The sequence below is a fragment of the Tachyglossus aculeatus genome, chromosome 9 (genome assembly GCF_015852505.1).
Source record: "Tachyglossus aculeatus isolate mTacAcu1 chromosome 9, mTacAcu1.pri, whole genome shotgun sequence".
Classification (NCBI taxonomy): domain Eukaryota; kingdom Metazoa; phylum Chordata; class Mammalia; order Monotremata; family Tachyglossidae; genus Tachyglossus; species Tachyglossus aculeatus.
The window spans coordinates 57,577,308-57,590,187 of NC_052074.1; the positions used below are offsets into that span (position 1 = coordinate 57,577,308).

Below are 12,880 nucleotides of genomic sequence, written 5' to 3' on the forward strand. Positions count from 1 at the left end.
CAGCTATTATTATTCCATGCCAGGCTGCCAATGAATCTGTTTGATCTACTTTTTTAAAAATCTGCATCCATTTCACCCTGCCTCTGAAAGCAAAATCTCCTCCATTCACCCATGATTACTACAGGACAGAGACCACCTTAAACTCCTCAACTGCAAGAGCCATGAGGAAAAATTGCAATTTAATTCCTGGATTGAGATGAAGCTCAATTGGAGGGCATCAGTCGCTAGGGAATTGTTAGTGCCTTGAAATGGCCAAGAGGGACTGCTGATTCGGCAAATATCGCCCCAAAAACAGGAATTCTGTTCGAATCACGAACATAACAGATGTTTGCTGGGACCCACCATGCAGTCCGCATACACAGTTATGCTAATTTGGCAGCATTTCTCTTCAAGTTAGCTCTGAGTCATTAGAGCACGCAGCTAGCAGGTCCTTCTGTCTAACTAATAATTGCCTATTATTGATATTAATTAACATTTTTTGCACCTTCCCTCCATTTTGACCTAGTATCTGTTGGTAGTCTAATCACAGTGGCCTATTAAAAGTCAAAAGACAAGGGCCTAGAGCAGTCATGAGCCATTTATCAAAAAAGCAAACAAGGCCAATTAAACAGGCAGCTAGATAGTTGTCTTGATTTGCCGCTGACTGTTTCTTGATCACCATTATAAATTGCTAATAGGGTAGAAAGTGCTAAGCAATATGCATCTGCAGGGGGCAGTTATTTCTCACTCCCTGCATAGTGACAGGTGAGGGAGAGGCCAGTGATGGTCTTATTGATGTGAACTGCCCATCAGTTGGTAGTTATTGTTAAAGTTCATGATGCTACAGCTGATCCCTGCCTGCTGAGAGTCAATCAAATTAATTAGTGCTCGAAATTCTTCTTTATTATTTTGGAGCATTGGTTCAGAGGAAGGCCCTGTAATTTGGAAGCAAAGTCAATGGGGAAAAAAATCTTCGTGTATTACAGAGAGAGGGGAAAAAAGAAGATATTGCTTCTTCCATTATTTTATAATAAGGGCTGCGGCTAAAGGTTTTTATAGGCACAGATCAAGAGATCATAATAGAAGCATATTGACAGATTTTTTTTCTGCAATACTCCCAGGAACTGGCTGTAGCAGGAAAATATATCAAAACCTTATCATCAGAGCTGAGATCTTCTGTGAAAAATCAATAAGGAGTTATACATGGTTTGAGTTTAAACAGTTCTCTGTAGTCATTTAAACATAGTGCATCTGTGCAGCTTTTTACCTCTGGAGACTGGGTAACCTAGCAACTGTACGGCTTAAACCGATTAACTACAAATGAAGTACTGTACGCCTATCAAAGCAATTGTTCATGGCTCCCTTTGTTGCCGAGACTAAGCTAATTGAACATGATACAGTATGAAGATAATTAACACCCATGAGTTTGTTAATTGCCTGTTAGCATTACAACACAGACTCTTGGTTTCTTTTTACTTGCTCTTTTGCAGCTTCTTACTCCCTTAAAAGGGCGTAGGATCTATTTAACTGCAGAGGAAATCTTAGAGTTTATTAACCCTTTTCCATTAGAAAAAAAAACAAAAACAACTGTGCTAATGAAACATACTGTACGTTCTTGTCAAACACCAGCTCCTACTTAGTCTATGCATTTTTGCAAAATCAGAAATGTGTTTTACACATAAAATACAAACCATGTTTATTTTGGGGGGTTACTGTATTGCAAGCAATTGAGCTTAATGAGTGCTTTAAAAATTTTTTTGTGGTTCCTTTTTATTACTCAGCTGCTGTGCCTTCTAGAGTGAACGATAAATGACTTTTAGGGCAGGAATATTAATTGAAGGCAGCATTTGGTCAGCAGCTGACCTTCTTCACTTGCCTTGCTCTAACTGAGTAGTCAACAAAGAACCTCTGCTGGCTTTATTTACCAGCTTCTGGTTTCTCCCTCAAAGGGATGGGCTAAATGAAACCCCATTTAATCAGTGCCAAAACACAACGCCCCTGCCAGAGAATCGATTGGGCAATAAAACCTGTTAATCCGGAGCACACAATCTAAGGAGTCCTTTCAGATAAAAATTTCAATCACAGATTTGGAAAAGGATACGTTTCTCCAATACATATGTCCATTAAATGCAAAATACGGATAAGAGCAATATAATATCAATGGGACGGCATCGACACACAGTCATGTCGTGTAAGAAAAAGAGGGAAGATGAATGTCAGGTTTACGGGGAGTTGGAAAATATAAGCAGCAAAAGAGCCAAATAGGAGTACCACTCAGTTATTATGAGAAAGCATTTTAGATGTAAGAACCACTACCCTTCTGTTGAAAGCTGTATTATAATGTCTTAGCGCAGAGTTTCTGAAATGATGCTGTTGTTGTGTCACAGTTACTACTTGCTGGAAAGCCATTCCCTAGAGGGATTCTTCCGTTGCCCAATTACAACTTCCATCATCAATCATAAGCATTATTTATTCAACAAAAGGAATTGCTAATTAATAACTGATGAGCATTATGGCCTTGAAGACTGTAACACTATTAATTATGTTTGGCTACTGGAGGTCTGCCTGTGAAAGAGAGTTTACCTCGCACATTTCACAACTACCAATAACAGTCAGTTTGGGGGATCAGGTCTCCTCTTCCCCACTCACTAAAGCTTTCCAAGAGCTGCGTTGTCTCCATCCAGGATTTAACCTAAGAGCAAAGAGTTCCTAATCGTGATTTTCCCAATGTGCAATCACATCGGCAAAAATCTCCCTAGACGAAAAAGAGGGAAAGGAGGCATGCAGTATGCAGGGGGGAAGATTTGACACCACCTTCTCCACCGAGTATTCCCTCTGCAACGCGGCATCCCAACAATGCAGCAACAGCATGGTGATAGAGTGGTACTGCTGCTTTGTCTTCAGCAACCTATTGTTGTTTGACTTAGGCAGGGTGAAAGTGGGTTCGCAAATTCGCAAACTGAGCACATTCCCTGAAGACTGAAGGAGGAACTTGGCCATCTTAGTCTGAATGATGGAAGCTCCAAGATAAAATCTTGTGGGAGGAGGTGGCACAGGATGGGGAGACTTTCAAAAGAGAGTCCAGTGGACTTTGATGAGTGGGTTTGAAAGCAGGTAGGAAGGTCTCTAGACTGTACACTCACTAAAGGCAGGGAATGTGTCTGCCAACACATCTTTTTATGGTATTTGTTAAGCACTTACTATGAGAAGCAGCATGGCTAGAACACGGGCCCGGGAGTCAGAAGGACTTGGGTTCTAATCCCGGCTCAGCCACTTGTCTGTGTGTGACCATGGGCAAGTCATTTAACTTCTCCGTGCCTCGGCTATCTCACCTGTAAAATGGGGAATAAAATTGTGAGCTCCATGTGGGACAGGGACTGATCAATCTGATTAGCTTGTGACTACCCCAGCGTTTAGAATACTATAAAAAATGTGCCAGCTATTGTACTAAGTGCTGGGGCAGATATAAAGCCAGTCAGGTTGGATGGGCACAGTCCATGTCCACATGAGGCTCACAGTCTTAATCCCCATTTAACAGATGAGATAACTGAGGCACAGAGAAGTTAGTGAATTGTCCAAGGTCCACACAGCAGACAAGTTGGCTGAGCTAGGATTAGAACCCAGGTCATCTGCCTCCCAGGCTGGTACTCTGTCCAGTAGGCCATGCTGCTTTTGGGTAGTAAGAAAATCCTTCTCTTTCTACCTGTAATGGCTTGATTATTAGGTACTGTACCCTGAAGTAATGGATAAGGCAGAAAAACAGAAATAAGAAAGAAATATTCAATTTCTCTTAAGTATCATTCTTCAACCACATTTCCTTCCAAGGTTTCCTGGAGTTTTTTTTGATGTGTTACCCCTACTTTATTCATTCAATCATTCAATGGTATTTATTGAGTGCTTACTCTGTGCAGAACACTGTACTAAGTGCTTGGGAGAGCACAATATAACAATATAACAGACACATTCCCTGCCCACAGTGAGCTTACAGTCTAGGGGAGGAGGCAGACAAATATAAGTAAATTACAGATATGTACATATTTACAGGTATGGGAGGGGGATGTATAAAGGGAGCAAGTCAGGGCAACTGGAGTAGGAGAAGAGGAAAGTAATAATAATAATGATGATGACATTTATTAAGTGCTTACTATGTGCAAAGCACTGTTCTAAGCGCTGGGGAGGTTACAAGGTGATCAGGTTGTCCCCTGGGGGGGCTCACAGTCTTAATCCCCATTTTACAGATGAGGGAACTGAGGCACGGAGAAGTTAAGTGACTTGCCCAAAATCACACAGATGACAATTGGCAGAGTTGGGATTTGAACCCATGACCTCTGACTCCACAGCTCGTGCTCTTTCCATTCAGCAAGTAGGAGAAGAGGAAAGGAGGGCTTAGTCAGGGATGGCTTCTTGGAGGAGATGTGCCTTCAATAAAGATTTGAAGCGGGGGGGGCAGTAATTGCCTGTTGAACATGAGGAGGGTGGCATGGGCGAGCGGTCAACAGCGATGCAACAACCCAGCTATTTCAGGAGACCCTAGTCAGCTGTACCTGATGCTTCAGTCTCCACTGGGTTGGATTCCTCCGTTGTTGGTGAAAGATGTAGAAAAATAATGTTTCTTTGCTACCCAGGAAGAGAGGCAATATTGATCTTCACAGAGGGCCCTCACCTAACGATGAGTCATCTTGCATGGGTGACGTATCATAATACAAAATCTTATCTGGAGACAAGGGTGATTCCCTATTCCCTCCAACCGCCCCAGCTCTCTCTGTTTTTAAGCTTCCTTTTATCTGTGTGTGTGATAGATCAGCTTTGGAGTTAGGTAAGCTATAATCAATGTCACTGGAAAATGGCAAAATCATTTGCCTAGAATTGTAAGGGTTTTCTCTCCCTTGTCTATAGAAAATAGTGGAAAGTCACCGTAACTTGGAGAAAAGTGGCCTTTGTAGTCTAATTTCCCAAGCGAACCAACTTTCTCTTGTAACAAATTTTGGTTGTTTCTACTCTGGTTAATAGGCGGAAAAATTCTGAGAACAATGCCATGGGGAGCTAGTAGCCCCAGGAGGAGATGGAGGTCTTATAGGAAGTAAGGATTGAGATTTCTGCCTCAAGGGAAGTTTCTCCAGCTCAGGAAGTGGTTTGTGCTGGTAGCAAAGACCTGCCTGAGAATTTGTACTCTCAGTGGAGAATGCTGCTTCTCTGCCCAAGGTCTCTCCAAGACCAGGTCTGCTCCCAGGGACTCAAATGGGTCCTCTTTGCTTAACAGAACTGACAAGAGAGGAATAAGCGCTGTACTGAGTCTACGTCTCTCTGCTCTGAATAAAAATAACTGAAGCACTGTGACCTAGTGGAAAGAGCACGGGCCTGGGAGTTAAATGAACTTGTTCTAATCCCGGTTCCACCACTTTCCTACTTTGTGACTTTGGGCAAGTCACTTGACTTCTCTGTGCCCCAGTTTCCTCAATTTTAAAATGGGGAATCAATACCTATCCTCCCTTCTAATTAGACTGTGAGCCCCCTGAGAGACAGGAATTGTGTACGAACTGATAAACTTGTATCTTCTCCAGGCTCACGTCCTACCTCTGTCCTGGAATGCCCTCCCTCCACACAATATTTTGTTAGTATATTTGATTTTGTTCTCTTTCTCCCCCTTTTAGACTGTGAGCCGACTGTTGGGTAGGGACTGTCTCTATATGTTGCCAACTTGTACTTCCCAAGTGCTTAGTACAGTGCTCTGCACACAGTAAGCGCTCAATACAATTGATTGATTGATTGATCCACCAAACTAGCTCTCTTCCTCCCTTCAATGCCCTACTGAGAGCTCACCTCCTCCAGGAGGCCTTCCCAGACTGAGCCCCCCTTTTCCTCTCCTCCTCCTTCCTATTGGCCCCCCAACCCTCTGCCCTAACCCCTTCCCCTCCCCACAGCACTTATGTATATTTGTACATATTACTCTATTTTATTAATGATGTGTATTTAGCTATAATTCTATTTATTCTGATGGTATTGACACCTGTCTACTTGTTTTGTTTTGTTGTCTGTCTCCCCCTTCTAGACTGTGGGCCCATTGCTGGGTAGTTGCCGATTTGTACTTCCCAAGCACTTAGTACAATGCTTTGCACACAGTAAGTGCTCAATAGCTACGATTCAATGAATCGTACAATGAATAGTAAGTACTTAACAAGTACCATTAAAAATAATAATAATTGTGGCATTTATTAAACACTTATTATGTTCCAAGTCCTATACTATGTATGTGTCAGGCCCTGGGGAAGATACCAGACTATCAGGTTGGTCACAAACCTTGCCCCACGTGGGGCTCACAATCAAAGGCGGCAGTGAAAGCAGGTATCTCATCCTCATTTTACAGATGAGGAAACTAAAACACAGAAGTTAAGTGATTTGCCTTTGGGAAGACTAATAAACAAGCTTCCAGAACCTTAAACAACAGGCTCTTCTGGCTCCCTTTGGTTCCAGCTATACTAGTGGTTCTTGCCTCAGAAGTACTCAGTTACAAAGATATTACCGAAAATGGAATAAAAGGAACCAAATATTCTAGTGTCATATGAAAGTGCTCTAAGAAATTCTGTAAGGCAGGTAAGGATTCTACTAGATCGTAAGCTCTCTGAGGGAAGAGACAGTGTCTACCACCTCTATGTACTCTCCCCAAAGCTCAATATAATGCTAATTATAACACTAATAAAGGAGGCTTAATATAATGCTCTGCACAATGAAAATTCAATAAGTACCCATGATTGTTGATTGATAGGCAAACTGATTAAGGAACATGAAAAATTTATTTTCCTTAATAAAGAGAGAGAGAGAGAGAGAGAGAGAGAGAGAGAGAGAGAGAGAGAGAGAGAGAGCACAAACCAGGAAGTTATCTTTCTGAGGCAAAAAACCTCTTTCAGGGATGTAAAATTCTGAAGGGAACAGAAGCAAGATTCTACAAGACTATTTGAGATAATGTCAAATACAAGAACAAAGGAGCATAAACTGAAGCTCAGAAAGGGTCAGACCCTCATGGAATTTAGGCAGAATTTCTTTAGACTAGGAACAGTAAGCACAAAGACTGAAAGCAGATGGGCAGAAATAGTAAAAGAAAAAGATTTTAAATGGATATAGAAAAGGGTTGGACCAAAATTATCCATCTGACCCAAATGATACAGACTTATTTTAAATTTAGCTGTTTCCTTCCTTCATTTCAATGCAATCTATCTATATGCTTCTTGGTTACCATGAATGTATTAATCTGTAATTTATGTATTTTTTTAAATTGTTTTGTTATAATTATTACTGATAAACACTTACACTATCCCCAAGATCACATAAGAAATCTTCCTCCCCCTTTCCTTGCCTCCCTTCATCTTCATCTCTCACTTTAGAGCTGAGAAAAATCGAGAGCCTCAGAAATTAACTTATTAGCACAGATGATGTCACAAAGTCTCTGACCCAAAGGACACAAACTTAGAGTTCCTATCTTCATTCATTCAATTATATTTATTGAGCACTTATTGTGTGCAAAGCACTGTGCTAAGTGCTTGGGAGAGTATAATGCAAGAACAGACATACTCCCTGCCCACAACAAACTAGTCTCAAGATGCCCATTTTTCAAGTGGACCTCACCTTTAAATTGCTCCAGTGATGCTTTCTTGAAAAGATGGTGACTGCACATTAGTTCTGCTATTCCTTATACCCATTAACCCTCTGTCACTCAACTGTACACCAAACTCTGAATTTCCTGCTAAATAAACTTTGGTGACTATATTGGCCAGGTATTCATTTTTCATTTGTAATGTACATTTCCCAATAGGATAAACCGATTAAAATCAAAATCACCTTGTTTCCAGGATCTCAGGGGTATCCTAATAATTTATAGCTGCACATCTACCATGTACTCAAAAGCATCATAAAGTACAATACATCATAATAAACAACATAAAGAACATCAGTCAAATCCTACATTACAAGGGCATGCTGGATCGAGAATGTAATAAATGTGCTCAGAGCATTGTCTAAATGGGAGAGACCATCTGAAATTTGCAAGCAAATAATGCCAGCAAGCCAGCGGGGAGAGGATCCGGAAAAAGTTTGGAGGTTAAGCAAGAATCATTTGGAAACCCAGATAGCCTACAGTTCAGGGCAACTTGAAGCACTGAAGCTCAGCGGGTATAGGGACTATTAGACCTGGGATAGTAAATCCTAAAACCAATTATCCAAAGCCCCGTCTGTTGGCCCAAACCCAGAATACCTCTAATTTTGATGAGGCTGAATGGGATCCCCAGTTGAATTCTTCATGCATCCTGCCTGATTTTATAGAATCAGAGCACAAATGACCCAATGAGAACTCTCTTGAGGACAGGAATTGTGTCTTTTACTTGTGTTGTACTACCCCAAGACAGGACTCTGCACAGAGTAGATGCTCAATAAATACTGTTGATTGATTAGTCCAATAACGTAAAATTAGGTGTGACTCAAATACATGACAATGGAGTCTACGTTATAAGATCCAAAAGATGGAGATTACACAGTCTACCTTAGTACCTTAATAATAATAATAATGGCATTTATTAAGCGCTTACTATGTGCAAAGCACTGTTCTAAGCACTGGGGAGGCTACAAGATGATAAGGTTGTCCCACGGGGGGCTCACAGTCTTAATCCCCATTTTACAGATGAGGTAACTGAGGCACAGAGAAGTTAAGTGACTTGTCCAAAGTCACACAGCTCACAATCGCCGGGAACGGGATTTGAACCCATGACCTCTGATTCCAAAGCCCGTGCTCTTTCCACTGAGCCACGCTGCTTCTCTGGCCCAAACCCGGAATACCTCTAATTTTGATGAGACTGAATGGGATCCCCAGTTGAATTCTTCATGCATCCTGATCCTATAGAATCAGAGCACAAATGACCCAATGAGAACTCTCTTGAGGACTCTCTTGAGGACATTATTCAAATTTATAAGTTTGAGTCTCTATTATTAGCAAGTTCTTTTTATCCAGCCTCAGTATCTTATACTACAGTTTAAGCTAATTTAGATAAAAAATGTCATTTCTGGCTCAGACCAATGGTCTTGGATTCTGAGTCTGACAATGGCAGCAGGCAACACATACACTTCATTGCATCTCTACATTTTCCCCTTACATTCCTAATTTCCCTTCTGGCAAATGCCCTTCACTTACCAAATCTACTGATATTTTTGGCTGCACGATCCTTGTCGTAATTCAGTGCATATGCTCTCCACCCATTTGTTCAGTCTCAGTTGAGCTATCTTTTTGCGTCTTTGATGTTCATTAAGTCCTATCATAGAATAATTGTTTTACAAGTGGAAAATCATGGTACTGCCCAATCAAGAATGGTACCAAAGGAAAGATGAGCATGGACCCACTAGTCAATCAATTGTATTTATTGAGCGCTTAACCAAATAAGGGGAAAGGACACTTCTTGGAGAGCAAAACCATTTTCACCCTTTCTCCAGGTGTGGTACGGATGCAGGACTGGAGAAAACAGTTTAGTCCCTATTCTGTGGCCCCCACCTACATATCTGAGGGCAATCCATTCTCATCCTACTTGGGCAACTGGAGGATGTGCTACTGAATCCTCCTTAGCACAATATTTCCAAAACGGGACTCAAAATGTGAATCATAGAATTGGTTAAACTACTATACTTAAGGCATGGGATCAGGGACACATACTTGGTGCTCAATAAAGGCTGGCCTTAAATAGTAGGCAAAACATTGAGTCTTTCACTTTCAACTGTCCTTGTCTCTCAGACATATGCAAAGCTGTATATATCAAAGGGCTTAGTACAGTGCTTTGCAAACGGTAAGCACTCAAAAAATACGATTGAATGAATAAAAGCTGGGCCCAAACACCCGTGGTGGAAATGCATCATTCTGTATCTGGGACAAGGACTTTGACCTCTTCCTCTAACCCACCATTCTGATGGCAGGGCATGCATTTTTGACACAAGTAGCATGATACTCCCATTAGTGAATAGGTCTCCTCAGAGACAGAGAGATCAATATGGATCGCGGCCATATCCTCCAACCCAAACCAATACAGGTCCCCTTATCAGCCTCTATCTTGCTCTTCACTTCCTTTCTATGCCACTACAGACACTGGAAGGGAGGAAAAAGCCAGGACTACCTGGATCCACAGTCTGCCCTCCAAGCTGGAGGAGGGCCACTGTGGTGATGGTGTTGGGGAGTGCCTGTGCTTGCAACCCTGTATTCTGTACCACCTGCCTTGATCCAATTCCACCACTTAATAGGGTCGAGTCTGAAATTTAATGCCCCGCTGGTGCCACACATTGACTGCCTACCTCCCTAGACATTCTGTCTTACCTGCTTTCATTTTATTTTTTGTCTAACAGTGCATCGTTGAACAATAAGCTGCTTCTATAGTAGAATTCAGGTTATATCCTAACTCTTGTTGGTGATGAAAACTTTTTAGCCATGCAAGGTTTACCTGATGCAAGGTAGCTAGGCCCTCAGACTTCTTCAGTGCCTTGTCAGCCAATAGCATTATGCGGGGACTCTCACCTCCTGCATATCTTGTGCGATGTCTGTGAAGTCTCTATGATGTCTCCCAACCCCACCTCTCTAAAGTTTGCTTGGGAATTGACCTGGATCAGTGATAGGGAGAGGCTGAGAAGAAATCAAGAGGAAAACGTCAGCAGATAGTAAAGTGCTCTTCTTAAAGCAGGGGCTCAATAAATACTGCTAGGGAGGAGGATGAAATCCAGAAATGGAAACCTACAGAGCACAACCGAAAACCTCTCTTGAAGATGTACTGTTGAGCCAGTCTTGTCATGCTGTAGAGTCATCTCCGACCCATTGTCACACAATGGACACATCTCTCCCAGAACGCTCCACCTCCATCTGCAAACGTTCTGGTGGTGTATCCAGGGAGTTTTCTTAGTAAAAATATGGAAGTGGTTTACCATTGCCTTATTCCACACAGTAAACTTGAGTCTCCACCCTCGACCCTCTCCTATGCCGTGGCTGCCCAGCACAGGTGAATTTTGACTTGTAGCGGATTGCCTTCCACTCACTAGCCACTGCCCAAGCTAGGAATGGTGTGGGTACGCCTCTGCTTGACTCGCCCTCCCTTAGCCAGGACTGGTAGAGTATTGGAAACTCTCCAGGTGCGATCCTGAAAGGAGGTGGAGCCTGTAATCTATGAAAATTTCACTCACCTTATCATGCAAATATATATATGGACTCCTAATTATTCTAAGCACCAAGGGTGCTTCTCTCAGGAGATAAATGTAAATTCTGTCTAGAAACCAGTGGCCCTGGATTTTACAAGCGGGGGTACCCTCTCACTGTCGGCTCTGCTATGCAAAATGCTTCCCTGTCCCCATGACAGGAACTAGATAAATCTGGGGAACTGAATGGACCTGCTCAAAAATGAAGGTTTTCTCTTCTCTCATCCATATAACGATTCCTCACTGTTCTTCAGAGGCCACTCCAGAAAGTTGAAAATTGGAAAGCTGTCAGAAAAGTTGAGAGCGCAAAATGAACTTTTAACAATGCATAGAAATAAGAACACTGACACAGCAGATTCTACTTAAGTGGAAGGACTGAGGGGTTAAACAGGAGTCCAAATGGAGAAGAGAGAGACACAAATATAAACACACTACCTTGCTCTCCAGAATCAGATCAGGCATAGCCAGATTTCAACAGATGGAAACCACCTCCTCTGCCCTTGGGAAAACTGATAAACATAATAAAAAGGAATGTGATGGTTTTTAAAATTCTTTTTTCAGTCACTTCTATGCTATTTCCTAAATGTTTGAAGGCCTCTAAATGCTACAATAATTCAATATGCAGGGAGACATAACCAACTAGAATATACCTGATCCAACCATTGAAGCATACACTAGCGAAGGCCTAGATGATCAGATCTGAATGTTATCTTTGTGGCTTCTGTCCCATAGAGCTCCAAACTTTTCCTATTCTCTAACTCCTGGTTCGGATGACTGCATTCACATTTGAGGGTTGTTGGGTGGTTTTCTTGTGTGTTTCCACTACAAATAATTAGGTAACAATAAGAGATAATTCTTGGTTAATTACATGTAAGTATGAAAGGATAGGTTACTATTTTAGTCCCTGTCTCAGAGTCTTTGGATTGGCTCACAGACTCCCAAGCAGTTTCACAGCCTCTGATTGGCTGCAGAGAACAAGAGACTGAAAAGATGGGGGAGCCAAATCAGCTCATTCAGGAGAGAGAGGAAGGAGTGGAGGAGGAGGAGGAGGAGGATGAGAAGAGGCTCAGACAATTGAGAGGTAAGCAACAAAGCCTGGGGGAAAGCCACCCAAGGAAGAACTGAGAGGGCAGAAGTTCACCTTAACATGTGTTCTCAGAGAATAATAATAATAATAATGACATTTATTAAGCGCTTACTATGTGCAAAGCACTGTTCTAAGCGCTGGGGAGGTTACAAGGTGATCAGGTTGTCCCACGGGGGGCTCACAGTCTTAACCCCCATTTTACAGATGAGGGAACTGAGGCCCAGAGAAGTGAAGTGACTTGCCCAAAGTCACACAGCTGACAAGTGGCAGAGCTGGCATTCAAACCCATGACCCCTGACTCTAAAGCCCATGCTCTTTCCACTGAGCCACGACGCTACAAGGTTACAATAATAATAATAATGGCATTTATTAAGCGCTCTGTGCCAAGCACTGTTTTAAGCACTGGGGAGGTTACAATAATAATAATAATAATAATAATAATGGCATTTATTAAGCGCTTACTATGTGCAAAGCGCTGTTCTAAGCGCTGGGGAGGTTACAAGGTGATTAGGTTGTCCCACGGGGGGCTCACAGTCTTAATCCCCATTTTACAGATGAGGTAACTGAGGCCCAGAGTAGTTAAATGACTTGCCCAAAGTCACACAGCTG

At 42.2% G+C, this 12,880-nt stretch overlaps 1 non-coding gene across 1 annotated transcript; it reads right to left on the minus strand.

Moving 5' to 3' along the window:
• Window positions 1-11,001: 11,001 nt before the first annotated feature.
• Window positions 11,002-11,139, minus strand: LOC119932717. The gene has a single exon (XR_005452457.1). It is a non-coding gene; the product is annotated as a small nucleolar RNA SNORA7 (small nucleolar RNA).
• Window positions 11,140-12,880: the final 1,741 nt, after the last annotated feature.